A 9,386-nucleotide genomic window follows, 5' to 3' on the forward strand; every position below is an offset into this window, starting at 1 on the left:
TGTAACTCCAGGGAAAAATCCCAGAGAAAATTACCTCTCCAACTGAAATCAGTCAAAGGGAGAAATAAAGTGGGAGACACCTGTTTATTGCTCACAAGCAGAAGTCCACTTCTGCTCTCCCGTGTGTCTCGCAACCCAGCTGCAGGAAAAAGGGACCAACCCAGCCTCTCTGGTCCAGATATGCCCTTGTAATTATCTACTGATATGGAGATGGGCTACTTCTCTCCACCCCTTGGAAACACCTATTGATATGGATGCACCAAGGCCAGGCGAGAGATTCTGGAAATATTGCAATTTTTCTCACAGCTATGTGGGTAAAAGAGCCACTGAGGAGGCTGGCTCAGGGTGTCAAAAAATAGTTGGAAGCTAATACCAACTAATGCTTCAGGGGTTAAGGTCCATTGCCATGCTAACAGTGACAGGCTGGGCAAGCTTACAAGAAAGAGCAAGTTCCTTGTCCCCAAACTTCTGCCTTTCCGTCGCTCTCTAGTGCCCCCTGCTGGCAGAACCTAACAGGAAGCCAGTTGGCAAAGGGGCATTTAGTTTACAGTTCCAGCTCCTGTCTCAGAGCAGAGCACAGAAGGATGATTTGGAGCCAAGGAGACAACAGGCATATATATACGAGCATTTTGCCATGGGCTTATTTGGTTTCTCAGATGTCTGTGGAAATGTGCAGGCGTTCTGAGGGCCTCTCGGCACACAGATACAAAAGAAATGGTCAATACAGTGATCTGGGAACCAGCATGTCACGAAAGACTATGCTAATAGACTAGAAGGAAAACCACCCCTGTATTCTGTTCTAAATACCACTCCACCTTTTCTTTTTTAAACAGCAGATCAGTGATCTGATTACTAGAAGCAAATGAAGGAATATCAGTATAGCAGCATAATTTTGGAAATGTCTCCTGCTATATTACTTAATCCCCATACATGGAAAACACCTTTTGTTTCTTATAGCCCTTTTTCATACTGTGTTGTGAGTGTTTCTATTTCTATTTCCCAAACCAGACTATGAACACTTTGAAGAGATGCTCTGTCATATTCATCTTGTGCTGGTTTAATGCCCAGGACTTGCTGAACATTTACTCATTTATGTGCATTCAACAAATATTTACTGAGCACATTTTATGTGCCATATCCTGAACTCCAAGTCAGGTATATGAGTGTTAATTGTTGCCCTCAGTTTGTGCATCATCTAATGGAGGAAACAAATGTTAAAGAGAATATTAATGCAGTCTGTAAAAATGACCCAACACGAGACATTCTGGGTATAATGAAATATAGCACTGGGGCCCCTCCCCAGGCTGAGTCATGGAGACCAGTAGGGGCCAGTAGGGGATTGGTGAAGTAATCTACATTAGAGATTAGAGAGGCTTTCACCAAAGGTGGCCAATGGAATGAAACTGGTAGATAGAACTGAGACCTCTTGGATCTCAAACTTGACTGCACTTGAGAATCATCTAGAAGTTTATAAAAACCCCAGTGGCCAGGTCTTTTAGAAGACCAATTACCATACTCTCTTGAGATGGGATGCAGACATCAGCATTTTTTAAAGTATCCCCAGTGATTCCAATGTGAAGTCAGTTGTCTTAAAATATGTCAACAGAGCTTGATGACTAATTGCATATACAGAGAGGAAGTGGGAGGCGTTCAGGATGACGCCCTAGCTTTTAGCCTAGGCAACCATGTAGATGGTAAGTGCTAAACTGTATTTTTCTGGTATGATTATGTAGTATTGCTTTGTCATTTCCAACACGCCTATAAATGCTCTGTAAATAGCAACTACTTGATACATCTTTTTTGGATAAACAAGTACATGGAATGTGATGTCTGCTCAGGGGGGAAACTAATAAGCAGAATTTTCAGTAAGTTCAGTTTCTACCAGCAAGTACAGATTCTGTTAGCAAGTGCTTAGTAAAGGTTTGAAAGAAAATCAGCAGTGATGGCTGTAAGCAAGTAATCTCATGCGTATAGGTAACAGACTTAAGTGATAAACATACATGCACGCAAAAATTCACACACAACCCTATCAGTAGGGCACTTTTCAACCAAAATTAATATTTAGAAAATATAGTATTTAAAAAATATTAATTTGTAAAAATCACCAAAGATAAGTTACGTTGGACTCTAGGAATCACATGGTGTTATTACTGCCATTCACCAAATATTTTCAGATCTCCCTCTTCTGGCATACAGTAGATTTATGCTTCTTGGCCCCATTGTGTTTGCAAGGGTCACATGACTAGTTCTGTCCAGTAACTTGAAAATGGAAGTGACTCTGGGCCATAACATTCAATCCAAACATTTAATTAATTAAGTTAATCATAAGACTCTCCAGAGCTTTTATCTCTTTGCCACAGTAACCAACAATATCAAAGATGATGGCTTCTATATAAGCCTGGTTTCCTAAGCAGCTCTCATGTGTCTAACCTGTGAGGGCCATGAGCTAAAAACAAATCTGTCTTGTTTTAACCACTAAAATGTGTGAGTTAATTGTTACTATAGCTGAAGGCAACCTCTTTTGATTGATTGCTCCTTCTAAATCCCTGGTCCTTGTCATCTGCTTTTATTCAGGGCATTTTTAGAATTAAGATAGTCATACATAGAGTATCAAAGAGAAAGCTTAAGGCAAAAGAAGCAATAAAAAATTATGATTTTATTCCCTTCCGTTCATCTCTGTAATCCCCACAAAATTTAGAACATTGCTAGCTCAAAAGGTATATATTGAATACCTACTGTGTACCAAGCCCTAATAGACATTATTTTAATCCTTATTAAAATTTATTGTCTCCATTTTACAGGTGAAAATATCGAGGTTTAAAGAGATTAAATATGGTAAATAACTTGATCAAATAGTAAGATAGAAGCCAATATTCGAATCTAGCCTAACTCCAAAACCTGTCTTTGTTCTCTGCTAAAGTACACTGCTTCTTTTGTTGATTTAATCACAGATTTAGCTTTATTAGTTATATCAGAATAAATGTAGTTTGAGTCGATAAGAAAAGTGATATGATATCTTTAATCTCTCTACCTACTTATCTATCTCTATAATATTCCTCATTTCTAAAAAGCTATTAAATGCAAGATGTACTATCAATTAAATATGTTTTTGGAACGAAAACACTAATATATCAAAAGTAAATATGGGTTTTAAGTTTAAGTCTTGATTTCAAAAATTCAAAATAAAGGAAAAAAGGAGATAGGTAAAGATTATCTTAATTTAAGTAGAATTAGTGATAGGCACTATACCAAGATGGTACTTTGCTTATATATTAATGCCTTACATCCTCAAAATAATCCTGAGAAAAGGTATCATTGTCCCCACTTAGAGTGGAAAAAATAGAATAACTTGAGTTACTTCCCAAGTCACAAAACTAGTGAGAAGAGGCCCCACTGGGCATATCAATGCCACCTGTATGTGTTAGGCAGAGTTGGTACCTATTTGTGCAGAGTGATTTGAGATTTCAAAGTCACTGGTCAGTCTCAAAAAAGTCATCTGTCTTTAGATGAAACCGACTAGGAGACAGCTCTGAGCCTGTGTGATTTGGTGTGCTGACTCCACCAGCATGTAAGGTCCCCAGGGAAGTGCCATGCAGAGCAAAGGAAGGAACAATCTGTGCCCAAGACTTCCTTCCCGGGGCTCCCAACACTCCACCCGGACCTGGGGTTATCACTGTGCTGTGTGTCTAGAACCTAATGAGATAAGGTAAGGTCAGCTTGGAGAGAGCCAGAGATAGCATCTTCCTCAGCCTCACAAGATGAGAAACGTTGAGCTATGTAAGGGAAAAGTTAAAGCTGCAGACTGGCACCAGGGAACTAAAAGACCAAAGCTCCTTGGACACCAAGAAATTGATGATATCAAGGGGCTTGTGCAAATGGTTCAACACTGAACAGGGACCTTTATGAGTGAGGGGTGTACCATTTGCCCCATTACTACCAAGACCTCTTATAATGTCAATTGTGCTATAAATGTCTATTCTCCCCCTAAACAGGGACAGTTCTGGGACTGACACAGGACAAACTTGCCTGAAAAAAAGGTGTTTAAGCAAGGGTATTATTTAATTCCACTTTGTTCAACGTTCCCAGAAATTACCTAGCAAGGCTCATGTCAGCCAACCCCAAACTCAGTTGCCTGCCCATCATGTGTGTCTGTTTTAGCTGGCTACGTGGAACAAAACTGCCCTCCAGGTGTTCGCTGGCCAGTGTAATCTGGAACTCATTGCTGACTAATATTTATCAAAAGCTCCTCTGAGGGATACAGCCAAGAACAGCCTGAGGGATATGCCAGCCCCTCCATTCCACCAGGCAGACTGAAATATAACTCTAGATTAGGTTCAATCAATTTAAGCCTATACCTGACTGTAACCAATCAGTTCCTTAGGGAATTGTTTTTACTGCCTCACACTTTTACGGCACTGTGTCTTGTTGGAAGACTATTAAACTGGATGGAGGGTTACTAAAAGGAACAACTGACCACACTCATGGCTGAGTCTACTGGGAGGATGTTGTTGAGCACATCAGTCATTTTATCACTTGCTACATTCTTCTTGAAGATCCTGGGAGGAAAGTCCTGTCTGCTCCCAGCAATAAGAACAGAACTAATCTATTTATAGCTTATAAGCACTGTGAACTATGTAACAGGCAGGGTTTTAAAAATTCCTCTTGGTTGCCAACTCGTATAAAATAATTTTTAGAACATAGCATTTATAATATGCATATTTAGCCTCAGCCTTGTTATTCCTGGGCCTCTTGCCTTGTTTATCTTTCACCCTTAATTATAACCTATTCCATCTTGCTCTCTATTAGGCAAGTTACCTCAAATCCCTTTTGCAACAAAACTGGGGCTCCTAAATAAACTTATATTATGTTGATGGTAGTATTTGAACAAGATCTATTCCTTTATCTATAAAGTGTTGTTTTTACAAATTTGTACTATTTAAATGAAGATTCTGGACTGAAAAATATATACTATATATATTCATACAATATATTTATATATAATATAATATTTATGTATATATAAAAATATATATAGTTGATTTTTAAGTGAGGTAACATTACACTGTCATCAATCACTTATACCTTATTTTCTATTATTTGAATAAAGAAATAGCTGGTTGGGGCTCATATTTGCTGTTGACATAAAACTGGATGAATGGGAGAAAATAGAAAAAAATGGCTTTATAAGAAAACAGAATAACCATTTTTAAGTTTTCAAGTTCATTTTCTAAGTTCATAGTTCAGAATACTAGGATGACTCCAAGAAACTGAAAATTAACTGAATCTTATGTCATGTCTTGCATTTTAGTTCAAATAACCAGTTGTACAAATAGAGAAGGAGAAAGCCTCAATTAGCCAGAGTTGAAATGGAAAAAAGATCCAAAGAACTTGACTAATTCTTAATTTACTATTTAAGTAAAAATGTGCTCATCACTGATTTTAAGGTTAATAAATCTTAAACAGAAGTCACAGAAGACCTATACTCAGTTCATGTTAAGGTAATGATATCAGGGTCTATTTAGCCCTGGCTAGTCCACAGCTAAAATAAGGAACTAGTTCAAGATAATTTTTTTAATTGAAACTTAATTTTTTAAGAACAGTTTAGGATTCATGGCAAAATTGAGAGGAATGTACAAATATCCCACATACTTTTGTCCCCACACATGCTTAGCCTCCTTTCTTACCAACATCCCTACCGGAGGGGTATACTGATGAACCCACACTGACACATCATTACCATTCAAAGTCAATAGTTTCCCTTAGCATTCATTCTTGGTGTTGCCTATTCTATGTGTTTGGGCAAATGTGTAATGCCACATATACATTGTAGTATCATAGGATATTTTTACTCCCCCAGTTGTCCACACTGAGGCTCCAGCAATTCATAAGTAACAGTTCACATTTTCTGCCCCGTTCCCCCTCTCTGCCTCCCGGGCTGGTTCCTGCTGCAGTTTCCGTTCCTGCTCACATAAGCCAACACTCCCTGTAGTTGCCTGTCTGTAACTCCAGTCTTGAGAGCAGTTTTCCCTGTGTCCCCTCCTCTCTTATGGATCCTAAAAGACTTACTGATTTTTCAGTCTATTCTGCTTTTTACTTATTGTTATGACCGAGCATCAACTTCTAAGTTCCTTACATGAGGCACCAAAAACTGCAGGCCTTCCAGAATAATATTTTACAAGGAACATGAATTATCTGAAATATGAGGTAATTATAATAAGTTTATTAATAATACTGAAAACCATATCATTTGGGAAATTGTTGAAAACACTATGTTGCGCTACAGTGAGATAGAGCATTGAATTTATACCTACCAGGAATCAAATATTTGTTACCACCCACTAACCACTTGAATTAATTCTCTTCTAAATATCTGGCTCTTTATTTTGAGTGTGAATTTCTTTAACAGACTGCTTTTCTCCCTAGGGAGAAAGAGCAAAACATAGACACTGTTGGACAGTAAAGATTTTCTTCTACCTTTCAAGGTTCTTCTGGTTGGTCTAAGAATTAAACTGACATGAGACAGATTAACAGGAGAAAATCAAATGTAATTATATAGGTATGGGAGCTCCATAAGAATATGAGGCCCACAGTTAGTCAGGGCAATTGATGCTTATACGCCATTTCTGAGCTAAAGACAACCGGACAGGGTCTGGGACTTCCAAGAAAAGGAAGACAATTCACAAGATGAAAAGGAGTAAATGTTTGGTAAAGAAATTCTTACTGAGCCTCACAGAATCAATGGGATACAGAGAGGCATGTTAACAAATAGACTTTGCTAGGTTCCCCCTGTCTACCACACCTAGTTCAGATTATACTGCAGTTACCTATGATAGCTCTCTTATTGGGACAGGTCACCTATTGAAGTTCTTTTAGGCAGTTGGGGAGGCTGGGGAGGCAAAAAAGAAAAAAATTTGTTGAGTCTTCCAAGTTTCTTAAAAATAATCCGCATGCCAAAGAAACACATTTTGGAGTGGCAAATTTTGCACCCTACAACAATGTGGAGATCCAAATGGGATCATCAGAAGGTAAAGAAGAAGACAATTTTTCACAACTGCACAGAGCCTTAAAGGAGAGAAAGGTTAAAAATTACATCAGAAAGGTAGTAGGAAATAGAATCTGCATGAAATTGAATTAACAGTAAATACACCAAGTGAGATCATTGTGTTTTAGAAAACAGATTATGGTGTTCAATACATTAGATATATTCCAAATTTTTATCTACTTGAACAAAAACTGGACTATCAAATTCAAAATACAGTCAAAGCACAGAAATTGATTATTATGGAAATAGATGATGATTATAGAAATTGATTATTAAAGCAGAATTAATATTGCAGAATTAACCATGATGGGTATGGTAAAAAGGAAAGACAATGAGTTCAAATTCCACACACTCACTAGTTAGATGACTTCAGGCAGGATTAACTCTATTCACCTTTAAGTTCTTCAAATGCAAAATAAGAAGTACAAAAGCTATAGTAGTTTACAATTAACACATGATTTAAAAATAAGATTACATTTTGTAAAGTATTTTGCAAACTATATTACACTAGAAGACTACTATGTTCATTGTGACTATTATGATGAAATAAGAGATTTCATAAAGACTAAAGAGTAAGGGTTGAGCTCAGGAGGAGTACTCGCATTTGCTGCTCTCAGGAAAGAGCCCTTGGCTTCAAGAAGCATATATATTAATAAAGTTAGTATGACAAGGAGAGAGGGATAGAATTGCTAAGATGATTCAGTTTGTATTCTCTTGGCAGTTACCATAATAATTACACTTAGAATATCATATTTAGTTGGAAATACATACACTGACAGTCCTTTGTGGTGAGAGGACTACAACAGGTAAATTCAACTAATTAAAAATAGGCTCTCCCCGGGCTCCTGGGAAGCCAGGAACATGGCTCGCCACCGCCGGACCGGGACCGTGCGGGGACCAACGTGGTGGCGCGGATCTTGCAGTGGGCCGACGACCACCTGTGTCTTGTCCGGGTACCGCCGACCCGCCGGCCGGGCGATGAACATCAGCCCCATTATGACCATAGCTGGAATAATGTTACTTCTAAAAAGTGTTCGAATGGCATAAAAATTTACGAGTTCTTCAGATATTCCACTAGAATTTGTAAGGAGGAATGTTAAACTACATGGATGAGTATGCCGAATAACTGAGAATGGTTTAGAAATTGAACATATTCCCATTACTTTACCTATTATATCTTCTTGGAGAAAAGAGCTATGTGGTGTTTTGCTGGTTAAATTGGCTGGAGTAGAACTCACTGAATCTGGGAAGGTGTGGTTGCAAAAAGAGCTAAAACCTTCCCAACTACTATGGCTCCAACTTCTTGGAAAGGAGAATTCAGCACTGTTTTGCTGTCTTTTAGTGAATAAGGGTATTTTCATGTGAATCTGAATGAAGAAATTTTGAGAAGAGGCCTTAGCAAAACTGTTCTTGTTAAAGGGCTAAATTATGATTCTAAAATCTATTGGAAAATTCACAGAAACTTACTTAAAGCTGAATTAACAGCCTTGAAAAAAGGAGAAGGAATATGGAAGGAAGAATCTGAAAAGGAAACTTACTTGGAAAAATTCAAAGATTCCTGGAGAGAAAGATGCAAAAAAGACAGTTATTTAAAAAAAATTGGATCAGATTTCAACTTGAAAAAGAAAGTTATTATGACAAACTTAAACGGACTTATGAAACATGGAAAGACAACATGAGTAACTACTCTTTAATACTGAAGTTCAGAGAACTTATAAGTCACATACACTTTCGTAGAAAAGGGTGAGATATTCCAAGATGGCTGGAGGTGAGCTACTCTGAAAGGAGCAAAATACGTAAATATACAGATATGTTTCATTGAGTTGAAATGGAAATTTCATCAGTGATCAAAGGTGCATTCTAATGGTATATAAATATTCCAGAGATGCTTATTATAAATATTATATCAGAATAATTTAAACAAATTGTGATTCATGTAATATGCTTTTAGGAAAAATGAAACATTCTATAATCGTTAACAGGTTGAAGGATATACATGTCATGCTAATATTTGAAGAGAGAGTTTAACTATTGGCCAAATAGTGTTCTTTTAGTTATTTTGGGAAGCCATATTTAATTTTGTTTAAAAGGAATGTTTTTTTTAAATTTTATCAGCTTTGCTTGCTTATAATAAAGGACTCTCTTTATAAAAAAATAAAATAAAAATAGTCTTGCCCCAACCTTCCAAGAAATGTGGATCCTATTAACTAGAAATCTTTTGTTGTCATTAATAGCAGAATGGAGTAAGTTTTAAAAGCTTGGGAGTACATGTTATAGTAAAACATTTTGTATAAAGGGAATAAGAAATTTGGATATTCATGGTAAAAAAAAAAAAAGTAGGGGA

At 37.2% G+C, this 9,386-nt stretch overlaps 1 pseudogene; it reads left to right on the forward strand.

Annotated features, from left to right (window-relative positions):
* The first annotated feature begins 8,005 nt into the window (after positions 1–8,005).
* On the forward strand, positions 8,006–8,789 carry LOC118915112 (protein C3orf33-like; annotated as a pseudogene).
* The last annotated feature ends 597 nt before the right edge of the window (positions 8,790–9,386 follow it).

This window comes from Manis pentadactyla, chromosome 3 (genome assembly GCF_030020395.1).
Source record: "Manis pentadactyla isolate mManPen7 chromosome 3, mManPen7.hap1, whole genome shotgun sequence".
Taxonomy (NCBI): domain Eukaryota; kingdom Metazoa; phylum Chordata; class Mammalia; order Pholidota; family Manidae; genus Manis; species Manis pentadactyla.